The sequence below is a fragment of the Papaver somniferum genome, chromosome 3 (genome assembly GCF_003573695.1).
Source record: "Papaver somniferum cultivar HN1 chromosome 3, ASM357369v1, whole genome shotgun sequence".
Taxonomy (NCBI): domain Eukaryota; kingdom Viridiplantae; phylum Streptophyta; class Magnoliopsida; order Ranunculales; family Papaveraceae; genus Papaver; species Papaver somniferum.
The window spans coordinates 109,438,522-109,451,353 of NC_039360.1; positions in this window are offsets into that span (position 1 = coordinate 109,438,522).

Below are 12,832 nucleotides of genomic sequence, written 5' to 3' on the forward strand. Positions count from 1 at the left end.
CGGAGGATCTATTTTGGCCATTCCCTCCTCGAACGCATTAGCCTCGGGTTTGTTGACTTCAAAGCTTTTTTCTGGAGAAGTAAAGGAGTAATCATCACCAACAGATCCCATCATATACTGCAAAAATGCATTATGATAACAGCAGATATATAAAAAAAAAATCATCATCAATTAAAAAGTCAAAATTACATGATGAACGTGAAACAATACCTGGAACAAAAGAAGAAAATTGATTCTGCGATGGGAGAAAGGCTCTAGCGTCTTCTTTATATTCCACAAATAAACAAGATCCCAAGAAGAAAAAGAGTCTCTACTCGCCACGTATAAAGGTTCCAGATACGAGATAACAATCAAATAGATACTCATCTCTATTTGAAGACAACTGACGTGTGCCGAAGGGAAACGTATATCGCTCAAGGGACAAGCCAGGCTCTATCTATCCTAGTAATGTACGATAAAACTCTTCTTGTGAATTCTTTTTTTTACTGTCACAATCTAGTGCATACCCCACAATAGCGTCACTATCACGTGCTAAGCAGGGGACTTAATATTGATGGTGGTTTTTAGTTCAGGGTCAAAACTGTAAAATCTTGTACTTAATGCGCTATCACCCTGCAAGGGATAAATCTATTTAAAAAATGACGGGTGCAAAAACCCTCCTCGTTCATTGAGCAATTCAACATATATGAAATTCACTCAGAATGGTGCGCGTAGCAGCAATCCCAAAATATCCTGTAAATTTTTTCTTCTACTAGCATTTCCCATTAATGCATGACTCGCCTAGTATTTTCCCGTGCTATGTTCCCAGCCGAACTCTCATTAGTGACTGACATGACGATCAAATGTTCACTCTCAGCAGAGTAGCATGAATCTCCCGAAATCTCCACATTGAGATCTGCATGGAAGTACCCACATAGGTCGCATTACCCTCTGAAAATGAGGATTTCCTATCAACACTCTTTGAGTTAGATCGATCGAACACGCTTAAATTTCTTAAGAAAAATCTATACCGTTAATATCAGTCTCAGAAATGATCACGGCAACACAATTTGGCCGCATGATTCAACAAGCATAGCCTACTCCTAGCAGAACTAGGAAATCACTGCAGTGACCACCGGCGGGCCCATCAATGCCCTAGTCGATCGAGTCTTGTTTAATTAACTTCCAAACATTCCGAACGTCAACCCTAGAGTGGGTGTTCGCGCTATTCGAAAGAAAGCTCAAACGAGCTAAGACCATTAAAAAGGGTCTTAAACACATCATGACCGTCCAACTTTGCCAGCCTTGTTGGACGACTGAGATCTTCCCTAGAATGATCAAAGAGACGCCAGCATGCACATTGGCGGATCAACTCTCCCCTTTCCCGATTGATTTGTCCATGGAGAAACCAGAGCGTATCAAACCACTTGCCTAAACTCGAGCAAACACTCTGTGTTCAAAACCCTAATTTGGGTCGCGGCAATACACAGCTGTCGCAGATCGATCGTGTCCGTCCAACTTAGCCGGACTAGTTGGACGGCTTGGATCGCATTTCGAGAGATCAAAGAGATACCGATGTGTTCACCGTAGGCCCGATCTCTCCCTTGGTCGATCGACCCGTTCCCAGCAAGACCAGAGAGCATTAAACCGCTCGCCCAAAGTAGCGTGAGCACACTGTTTTAAAAACCCTAAAATTGCTTTGCGGAAACACGTTACTGCCGCAAAACGATCACAACCATCCATCTTTTCCAACCAAATTGAGTGGCTTAGATCTAATTTTAGGTGGCCTAGGAGATGTCAGCATGCTCGCCGGCAACCCACCATTGTACATGGGCGATCGACCTGGTCGAACGAACGCTCATCGCTTCGAATCGCTTACCCAAAAGGGGTTGGTCGCGCTACCCCTAAACCCTAAGTTGCGTCAACAACATTATGAAACTACCGCAAATCATCTCGTACGTTCTACTTTGCTAGCCTAGTTGGATGGTGTAGATATATTTTCAGAAAACCAACAAGGTAGCATCGTGGTCATCGGCCGCCCCTCCTCTACAGGGAGTGATCGACCAGGTGCTCAAAAACAGGGATGCTTCTAATACATCGATTACTTTCAGCTGCTTATTCGAAAGATATGCTTTATCTACATAGATTATAAGCAACGCCTTATAAAAATCGGTTTTGCAAATAATTCATTATTTGGCCTAAAAGCAGTACGTGCTGATTTTAGCGGCAAGTCACATGACTTGACCCATTCACTCGAGACATCAAACATGTCACAAACTGGGGATACATACTGGGGTATTGGTCTTGCGGTTTACAACGTGCGGCGTGCAACGCGCCCATTACAGGAAAGTGTCAGGAAAGGCGGACAGTTAACGGTAACGAGAGTAGTGGGCGAGTGTGGTCGGTCTTCCCTCATAAAGGAAACACGATGATCACTACCTTCGGCACAACCCACTTCTCCACTACTTTACTTTATCCACTTCCTAAGAGATCAGGGTGCGCTCAATGACTTGTATAAATAGGTTTTCAATCTATTTCCAAAAAAGAACAAGACAAGTGTTATTAACACAAGTATCCATAAACGATTTCTGATACACAAGTCATAAACAGCCATACCTTCATAATTCAACATTCTGATCTCAAACACCTTCTTCGCTTCCCTCCTTAAGATCAACCCTTCTCCTTCACCTTGTGATCGAATTGAATCTGGAACGACCATTTCTTGGTTTAGGCCAGAGTCTTATAGATTGATCTCTCGAATCTAAAAGTACTCCCGTGCAGTGCATTTGTTTAGGGTTTGAATTCGTTTCTCATCAACACACCCAAATTTACCAAAAACAGTAGAATCAGTTTTTGCCCTCAAATAAATATTAATACATATGGATTACAAAATAAATAAGACTATGTAGCTTCTCATCCATCATGCTTGATTTCCTTGGTTCTTCAACATAACTTGAATTCTTTGCCGCTCCAAGTATTCCAGTGACTCTGAATGTGTTTGACCCAGCATCATTGTTGTTGAAGATCCGTAGCTATAACAATAATAACAAGATTGTTTTCATATTTGTATATAATGTCAGAGTATTATTACACAACATCGAAGTTCAATTGTACCACAACTTTGACAATAATACTATGGTATCACTACCCCTTAGTCAATACTTCATCTCACAATGAAAACCACTCCCATTTGCATAATGATCCGTAAACCATATGTATGTAGTGTGAACTACAAAATAATTCTCCCCCTTTTTGTCAATATAAATTGGCAAAGGTGCAAAAATTATGGGATCATAATGAAATTCTCATAGAGATACTTCATGACTAAAAGAGAACATATCAACTTTGTTTCGATGATTTCTCATAGTCGAAACTTAGTGTATTCACCAGGGAGTTAATAAAGATACAAGATAACTCCTACAATATTCCACAGCCGCACTCCCCACAAAGATTTGGCAATTAAGCACAAGTTCAATTAAGAACTCTCTCTCATAAAATGTCATTCCCAAAAGGAACAACAAGAGCGACCTTACTTTCACAAGAAAATAAGGATTTCTTTGGATATTAACAAATCACATGAAACATGAATTTGTATCCAGAAAACTCTAATAAATTAATCCACAAGAGAAACTCATGGATTAATTCAATCGGAAATGCTCATCATAAGAAAAAATTACGGAGCCATACAATACTTTCACATAAAGTGGATCATGGAAAGATCAACACTGAGGAATATTCAAAGGTTCATTCTATTTTTCATCAAAATTTGCATAATGATACCATAGACTTAACTTTTGACATATAATCCAAAAGTTCATTCTATTTTTCATCAATATTTGCATAATGACACAATAGACTTAACTTTTGAGCATATATGGCATAATCACAGTTCACGGACGTAAACCACATATCTCATACAAAATTATTTTTGCAATATATAAAACCAATAAAGATTGATACTGAAAAATCATCTTCCAAATAACTTAGAATAAATAAATCTAAAAACATTGCAAGATGAAAAACGTTGACAATAGCTATGTGTAATCACAATAATTGTTATTCCAAACCCTAGTCATCCTTCTTAAAAGCACAAGAATAAATTCTCATAAGAAGTGTCCTAGATAAAATAATAAGATAAGGATATGAGAAACTAATCATCATCTTCATCATCGGAATCCATCCAAGAAGCTTGAACTTTTTTCATTTCTTCCTTGATTTCGGGAAAATTTGTAGCAATCACACATAATTGTTCTTGCACACATTTTACCTTGGAATTGATCTTACGAAAACCATTGTGAATTTGATGAAGAATACTCAAGGTGGTAGGATCACAAGAATCGGCAGGAGAATCACATCTTTTTCTTTTGAAGAGATTCGTTTTCATACGTTTGAAGGTACACGAACGAACTTGTTCGGGAGTTCCAATAGAGTTGCCAATGGGATCAGTAGAAAGTACCTTACATATTCGCCCAATCAATCATGGAAAGCCTAACTTATTATTTGATGTCATCATTGATATCATTTGAAGAATGATAAATCCACAAATATCAAGACATTGAGCACCCATCACAAGGAAATAGACCAACTCCGCAAAATCATGACTTCACCGAGAGTTCTCAATTGTGGAGGGACAAAGATTAGGAATACCAAGTTTTCCGAAAAACATCAAAGCAAGAGTAAGATTATGAATAGGAAATTTTCCTTCTATCCAATCAACATTCTTGCCACAAAGACCATTGGAAATGGTTTCATATGTTGGTATTTCTCCTCTTGGTCTAGGAAAGCGAAAATTACCTAGAGAAATTTTAGTAACCTTCGAAATAAACTCTCTATTGACTAGAATCTTTTTCCTATTTATCATAATCTTGAATTCCAAGTCTTCAAGATTAACATCATGGATGTTAGCATAAAAGATTCTTGTAAGAGTATCGAAACCTTCACCAATTCCTTTGAAGATGTTACCAAGATTATACTTCTCAAAACAAACTAAATATTCTTTATGACCACTTTCTTCAACCAATTTCTTTTGTAGAATAAATTCACTAGAAGAAATCTTTTCAAAGATCTTACTACTACAATCATTAATAAATACAATTCTAACAGAGTCTTGGTTACTAGGCATAATCTTACTTGAAGATGACCCAAAATCCTTAGAGAAAATCCATGGATTCTTATTACCACAAAGCCTTCCCATTGAAATAACCAAAAAAGAATTTAAGAACTTACTTGAGAAGCCTCCTTGAGAAATTGCTTGCTTGCACCTTCAAAAATTTCTTCTAATGGTGCCGGTACCGAATCCCTAGTTTACGGATGCTGTTAAGAGGAGACAAGGAAGGTGAGCAAACTAAAACCTAAAATATCCTTTTATTGGATTTTGACCTGTGCTGGTTCGGTGACTCAATAAAAGAAATAGAATTCCAATATTAAAACCAGAAGCAAAAGGTTTTCACACTGAGAGATACTAACACCGTGTATTTAATAAAAATATAGTAGAAAACTATATAATATTATTTAACCTCCGACGGGCAGAAAAATTCTGACAAAAAAGAACCCTCTTTTTTTTTGAAAAATTTAAGAGTAAAATGAACCCAACTACAAATATACAAAACTTAAACAACCGTTACTTGCCCCATCTCAAGTTATGTACAGATGGGGTGAATCCAATCTTGTTACCAAGTGGCTAGATGGGAAGAAGGAATCTTACGCACCATCTCCAGTTGATATTTGTGAACTGTACCAGAAGTATAATCATAGTAATGATGATACTCAGGGTTAACTGATCTTTTTTACACCTTTTTCTTACGATTAAGGAATGGAGTATCCTGACAATTAGAACTTGCAACATTCTCAGGAGAAATCTTTTTATCGATTTTAACAGGGTTGTTAACAAGGAACTTTAGAAGAAGTCTAGTGAGGTTCCATATCTTTGAGATTTTGTTCATACGTTTCCTGTAACGGACCTTCATAAAGGAAATTTTATTTTTTTCCTTTAGATTGTTCTTTATCATCTAAGAGTTTTAATGTCTCCAACGACTTGAGATTATCTTATGAGACCAGAGGTCTTGAAGGGAATAAACTCTGAACAATCTTTAAGGATTTCTTGTGTGCGCTACAAATGCACAGAACAAGTTTTTCAAAGTGATTTCCCATAGGGACATACTTTAGAACCAAACACACAAAAACTTATTAGGTTTATCGTTTTTGCCAGCTCTGATACCAATTGAAAAAGCGGGGGTCTAACAACCATACCCAATATTTCGTTCGGAAATCTGTATGGACAACTCCAATACAATTTAAAGAGAATCAACTGGGAAGTCAGACTCAATCACGCAAAGGTATCCAAGAGTTATATCTCAATTTATCAAATCAATCTGCAATCGAACATATATGAATCTGTGAGCCGGGTCAATATGACAAATAACTTGAACGATACCAAAGACCAATGTTCAAGTGTCAATCAATTTCAATCAACAACCAAAGGTTGGATTTACCAATTGATTGAACTGCGCACAACCTGTGATATTTCAATTATATAAACAAATATAATGCGGAAAAGAAATAACACAGACACCAGAAATTTTTTTAACGAGGAAATTACAAATGTAGAAAAACCCCGGTACCTATTCCAGATTGAACACCATACTGTATTAAGATGCTACATACACTAGCCTACTACAAGATTAGCTTCGGACTGGAATATAGTTGGGCCCTACCAATCTCACACTGATCAAGATACAGTCACGTTCATTACGCCTCTGAATCCCAGAAGGATTCTACGCACTTGATTCCCTTAGTTGATCTCACCCACAACTAAGAGTTGCTACGACCCAAAGTCGAAGACTTATAAACAAATCTTTCTACCACAGAAATGTCTATTCTGATAGATAAATATGTCTCCCACAGAAATACCTATGAAGTTTTGTTCCGTCTTATGATAAATCAAGGTGCACAGGAACCAATTGATAATTCGGTCTTATATTCCCGAAGAACAACCTGGAAATATCAACCACCTCACAATAGCTTAACTATATAGTAGTTGAGCAGGTTATTATGGAATCACAAAGAATGAGACAAAGAGATTTGTGATTACTTTTTATATCTTACCTATCGGAGATAAATCTCGAGTCAATCTTAGAGAATATAATACTCGATACGATAGAACTAGTAAGATCAGAATACTCAACTACAGAGAAAATAGTTGGATCTGGCTTCAGAATCCCAATGAAGTCTTTATGTCGTTAACCAAAATGGTTTTAGGAAAAACCTAGGTTAATGGAGAACCGACTCTAGTACGAAACTAGTATCACACATGAGGTGTGGGGATTAGGTTTCCCAGTTTCTAGAGTTCTCCTTTATATAGCTTTCAAATCAGGGTTTGCTTAGTTATCTTAGAAACAAAGCATTCATTATTCATCGTTAGATGAAATCCTGATTTAAGATGCAAACTAAGTTTTGCTTGAAACCAAAGCAATATCTCTCCACCGTTAGATGGACTTAGCTTGTCACACATAAATGAAATATACTTCATTTAAATATGGGTAACTGTACCTAAACGTGTACATAAGGTTGGTTCAATAATAGTTAACCAAAGTTAGCCATATGAACACTTTTGTCTAATCCGCATTCATCTAACACGTCTAGATCAACTATGATGATCAATCAATCATGAATGATAACCAAAGAATCTAATTATGTTCTTCGTAGAGTTTTTCAATTGTTAACAATCACATAGAAGTATATATGATCCAATTGAAGCAAAATCAGAATGATTCGAAAGAATCAATTCATGAACATTTAAGCCACGGTTTACAAAGATTGCATTCCTTAATATATAAATGTATTTTTTCATGAGTATGAAATCATACTTTGCTGATTTTAGAACTTAACCACTTAAGTTTGCAAACAGTATGCAAACTTAAGTTCCTGACATTGGTCACAAGCTAACAGTTTGCAAACGGGCACGCAAACTTTAGCTCCGGACCGAACTCAGTTGAAACCGTTTGTAAACGGGTATGCAAACTTGGTTCCCGAACTTCAACAGTTAAATTAGTTTGCGAGCGGGTATACAAACTTAATATCCCTGACTTAAACAGTTGAATAAGTTTGTGAACGGGTATGCAAACTTCCGGTCCTGAATTCCGTCAAAAAAGATCGTACACTAAATACACAAACCGTAATGTATCCAGACATGGGTTTTATCTCTTAACTCCCATTTTAATCATTGAAACATTCTTAGAATACGACAATGGATGTCTCACACACACATCATTAGCCAATAAGCAATTTTCAAGTGATCGAATGATCAATACAAAACTTTCCAAGTCAACATCAAATGACTGTTTCACACAAATCATGTAAGATGTTTCAAGGTAATTTCCATATGATCATCTTTTGACATAAAGTCAAGAATAATGATGAATGAAGCTAAGACAGAAAGCTTCAGATACGTATTTCGAGAAATAGATAAGCGAGTTATACTCAGCTCGAAATATCAAATGTGTATGATACGAAAGATCATATCGTAAACGACTTTTGTCTCCATTGGAGATAAGTAAGAATATAATAGACTTCTGAGGATAGATAAGTTTTAGTCTCCACATACCTTTTGTCAATGAAGTTCCTCTGAGTTCTTCAGTAGATCTTCGTCTTCAGTTGTAAGCGTCGTGAAGTCAAAGCTCAACTATACAATTTATCCTAGTCCGAAACTCCTATAGGTAGAATAGAAATCAATATTCTAGTTTTGATCAACTAAACTTGGCAAACAAGCTTGAGATAGCAACGCTTGCGAGTTCGACCGAGCAATGCTCTAACAAAAACCATAAGGAATGCAAATATAGTTCCATGAAGAAGAGGAACTTGAAATTTCATCTACCCTTAGATAAATGCCAGAAGAATTTCTCAACCACTGAACTTGTATTACGATTTCATTGAATCTCTTGGACCAAATATTACCATTTCTGAACTCCCCTTCAAACGCCATCCGGAGAACAGAAGAAAATATGGTATAGCCAATCTTGGGAGAGTAATTTTTGAAAAACTATTTTTGAATTTCTCAAACACTCTTAATCCGGAAAACGTCCAAACAAAAGAAAAATATTTAGAACGCATAAGCAAAGGGGCAATCTGCACCACCTTCATTATTGAAAAAAGAAAAGAAAATAAAAAGACGACGAAAAACCCTACTATCGAATAAATTTCGGCCTCAAGGGGAAGGATCATAGATCCGTCCTTGATCAGCAGAAAATTTCAGATAGCACAACAAGTTATTATCCCTTACTGATCAAATCGTTTGTAAAGTTTCTTTTGGTAAGAGTTATGAAAGAGATCAGTTTAGTAGTGGTAGATTTCAAGATATTGCGTATGAAGCCATGGCTATGCTGGGGAGTTTCACTGCAGCATATTTTTTCCCAAAAGCTGGTTGGGTTATTAACAGACTCACTGGACTCCAGGGAAGACTTGAGAAGAGCTTCCACGATTTTGATACTTTTTATCAGGAAATCATCGACGGACATGTAGATCCGCAGAGATCAAAATCAGACCATGAGGACATCATAGATGTCCTGCTCAAACTAGAGGATGGTGGATTCAGTTCCATTCGTCTAACAAAAGATCATATCAAGACAATTCTTATGGTAATTATACCTCATTTGTTATTATATTATGCAATGCAATTTATCTTGCTTAGTGTTAGTAATAATGAGTTTGCCAGTAATCTCTGTTATGTTTTAGAACTTAACAACAACAACAACAACAACAACAACAACAACGACAACAACAACAACAAAAAAAAAAAAGACTGGGTTGTTGCCTTAGTCGTATCCAACTTCTAAACTCTTAAATTCAGATAATTTGTGATTATAAGATATGTTGCCATGTTTAAAATTGTATAAGCATTAAGCATACTTAGAAATCTTTAGTTCAGCTGTGAATTGTATGGGGTTTGTTCTGTACATCAACCAAACAACATATGTTGGAAAACAATTAATTAAAAAAAAACTTATTGTTTTCTTTTGTGAATGAAACCTTTTAGTCCCACGTCGGGGAATTCCACTTTTTAATTTGTATTATTTCATTATATAAACAAATTTATCTACTTTTGTAAAATCTATGGGAAAGGGGTTTCTCTATATTTTAGAGAGACCTCAAAGGCAAAATATTTTTATATTGTTTTCGTAAGGGTTCGCGATTTTCCTTAAGTTTTTTTTCCGAAGTTGTCAAGCACAAGTTGAGCATCTACTACATATGCTAGTAGTAGGTGTAGTAGGGTGTTTTATCCTGGAGATATCCATACTGCGAGGTCTATAGCATCACTCTTGAGTGTAGCCAGGCGCTATTGTCTTAAGGACAGCGTGTTGAGCACGTGACTCACTCTGTTTTCCAAAGTTTTGCCTTGTTGTTGTTGCGGAGATCTGGGGATCTCGTGTGTTTCGTCAAATCGATCACTTCCATTATAAAGGAGTTAAGTATCAATAACTTTTGTTTTTTTGATTTTTCCTTGTTTTCGATTATTGCACCCAACAATCTTTTAAGTTTGTAATAATTATGGAGTGAAAAGCAAAACAAAACTAATTTTTGGTCAACTTTAGAGTTTCGAATTTATCTCTTCACCTAGAAGGAATTTCAATGAACCATTTTGACCTAATATAACATACATCTTGATAGCTACCCACATAAAATTCCAGAATTTTTGGATTTATAAAAGTATTTTTTTGATATTTTACAAAACAGAGAAACATTTTGAAAAATTCTGACGAGCAGAAATTTGTTGGTAACTAAATTAGTTTTTATGGGGTAACCATGAGTTTTTTGAAATAGTGATTCAAATGAAGTTTGTAGATCTAGATGTTATATTCAAAACTCATATTTTATTTTCCGGTTCGAAACTAAGGTTTGTGAGATGTGGTGTATTAGGTGATTGGGAAATTATTGTGTCCCTAGTCAGAGTATAAACGAAGATTGTGACATGAAATTGGAAAGCAACATGGCTAAACACGCGCATGTGGATGAACACAAGTCTTCCAAAGATGACAAAGGAGATAACATCAAACACAACTTTAAGCATAGTCTTCATAAGAAAGGTATGTTTCGTAAACCTGAATCTGGCATTACTTTAATTAAGGGTGATTGTTATGTTTGTAAAATTCCTGGCCTTACGGCAGTAAATTGTAAACAACATAAAAACCTTAATAAGTAGAAAGTTAATGCTAATTTAGTTGAAACAAACTAGAACGAGTTCAGTGGCATGATGTCGAAAGTTATTTTAATAACCAATGTAGAGACTGGTGGGTGGACTTTGGAGCCACTTAGTACGTTTGTTGAAACAGAGTCATGTTCACCTCCTATCATAGGATAGGGGATGTCGAGAAACTCTATATGAGTATCTGCGACAGAGGTTGCATAGAAGGGAAAGGTCGAGCAGAAGCTCATATCTGTAATATTCTCACATCGAATGAAATTTTCATGTTCCGAGCATATGAAAGAATCTTGTATCTTGTTCTGTTGTAGATAGTAAAAGACTTAAGATATTAATTGAATCTGGAAAACTTGTAGTAACTAAGGGCAGTGATCTTTTATGCAATGTTTATAAGACTTAGAGTCTATATAAGCTTAACGAAAAAATAATGAAGTGAACATAGTTGATTCTTGTGTGTTTTTTTTGTTTTTGTGATTGAATATTTTGCATGGTAGACTTGGAGCCGATAACTTATAAGTCAATGCATAAACCGGTTAGCGTAGGATGCATGCCCAAATTTAGTTTGGATATTGAACACAAAAGTTAAATCTTTGTAGAATCAACATATGCTATAAAACCTTTTAGCAAAATTGTTCAGAGTAATTCTTTGAATTCAGTTAGAACTAGTTGACTTGAAATCAACCCAAACCAAGATGGTAAAAGGTGGTTTATAGCTTTCGTAGATGATTGTATGAGGTACTATCTTGTATACTTACTTAGGTGTAAGGATGATGCCTTAGAATCCTTAAGAGTATAAATTTGAAATTGAAAGCCTAGTATATGTTACCGCTAAAAGGGTTAGGTCTGAACATGATGGTGAGTATGAAATTCATATAGGAGAACTTTACTTGTTAAATGACATTATTCATGAGATTACACCTCCTTATTCACCATAGTCTAAAGGTATAGTTAAACGTAAGAAAATAACCATTAAAGAGATGATTTATGCCATGTTGATTAAAGGAATAACCGCCAACTTATGGGGGAGGTCGTCCTCTAAATTTTTTATATATTAAATAGAGTAACCTTTAAAGGATCAGATAAAACTCCATATGATTATGGAAACATAGACAACCCTTTTATGCCATGTTCTCCATGTTGCATGAGAGTTTGGGTTTGTTTCCATTTCGTATTTTGATGTTGATTCGTCCATGATTGTTCTTCGTCTGCAATTTTATTCATAGTGATGAATATCCTTCGATTTCGCCTTATGATGGGTTTAAACCGCTTCCTTTGGTTGGTTTAGTTAAACCCATGCCCAAAGTATGCTTATTTTTGCCCCAAATTTGCATTTGAGTTGACTGTGATTTTCAGTCCGCCATTGTTGATGGGATGTTCTTCCTGGTGGTGTTAGGAATCATGAGACTTACGAAGAAGCCTACGCGGAAGGGACAAAGAACCTCTTCGTCTACTGATCCACCTCCGCGGATGGACCATCCTGATGCTACGTCGTCTCCTCCTCCTAAGGATACTGAGATACCTGCTGGTACTGAGATGGTTGTTGTTCCTGAGGCTGTTGCGGAACCCGAGGTATAAGAGGTTGCTGTTGAGGATCTTCCACCTCATCCTCCTCATTATGAGCTTCACAGGATTCAGCTGTGTGACAAGGATAGATGCGCT